Here is a 640-nt window from a genome sequence, read left to right on the forward strand (position 1 = left end):
ATACAAATAATAATTACTAGTTTGTACAATTAATGTAATTGCTTTAAGTATGTTCTATGTAAATTGGCAGTTTGGATAATATTGCTAAGATGACTTTGTGAAATTTTGTTCGGAAAGAAAGGGCGACAACTAATATCGAATGAATTTCGGTGTAATATGCGAATATCAACCACAGGTAAAAACAAATATTGTTAAGATATGTTGTAATTGTCAATCTATTTATTTGAATTTTGTGTAAATTATAAGAAAGCCATATTTAAAAGCCCAGTAGTCAAGCTGCTATCTACGACCCTGTTTGTTCTCCAATGATTATCGTCGACCTTGTTTGTTATCCAAGTTGTATATGAAATATGAAATTGTCCATCCTGTTCGACATCTGTACAATAGTGGTTTGTGTTTTATGGTATGTTTTTAAAAAATTTTTTTAAAAAAACAGTTTATCTACTCGCGTATTTTTGTACAAATTTTCTTATGTTTTATTTTTTATGTCTAGTTGGCTGAGGAGGGGCCAATGCCCGAAACGCGTAATGTAAAAGGCGTCCCAACTGAATAAATAGTCAATAAGTTGCCAAGTGTTGATATATGTCACCTTAGTGTGTCTGCAAAGAAACAAAAATAAATAAAAGTATCAAACGTAAAC

The sequence above is a fragment of the Centruroides sculpturatus genome, unplaced genomic scaffold (genome assembly GCF_000671375.1).
Source record: "Centruroides sculpturatus isolate CEXI.00-Female unplaced genomic scaffold, Cexi_2.0 scaffold638, whole genome shotgun sequence".
Lineage (NCBI taxonomy): Eukaryota > Metazoa > Arthropoda > Arachnida > Scorpiones > Buthidae > Centruroides > Centruroides sculpturatus.